The sequence below is a fragment of the Littorina saxatilis genome, linkage group LG3, assembly GCF_037325665.1.
Source record: "Littorina saxatilis isolate snail1 linkage group LG3, US_GU_Lsax_2.0, whole genome shotgun sequence".
Taxonomy (NCBI): Eukaryota; Metazoa; Mollusca; class Gastropoda; order Littorinimorpha; family Littorinidae; genus Littorina; species Littorina saxatilis.
This window is the reverse complement of record NC_090247.1, coordinates 16,405,799-16,406,114: the sequence shown is the minus strand read 5'-3', so window position 1 is coordinate 16,406,114 and position 316 is coordinate 16,405,799.

Here is a 316-nt window from a genome sequence, read left to right as displayed (position 1 = left end):
GTGTTATTATCATTTTCTAAACTTTGACTGGCATTTGTGTCAGTGACCTATTTTACGTTTTGAAAGTAAAAACATCTTTTGGAGTGAAGTCTCGAGGGAGGTGGCGAGATAGTATATAAACAGGCGTCTGAAACTTATACTTTTGTTGATTCTATCTATTTGTATGACTGCGGCGAGAGTGGATCGTGGTGTGGTTTGTTAGTTAGCAGTAACTAACTGTTCATAATCACCTTTTGGTGATCTAGTGAAACGTGACATAAACAAACAAACTTACCACTTACCAAACATACAGTCAGTGTGCAGATGTGTTTTCAAT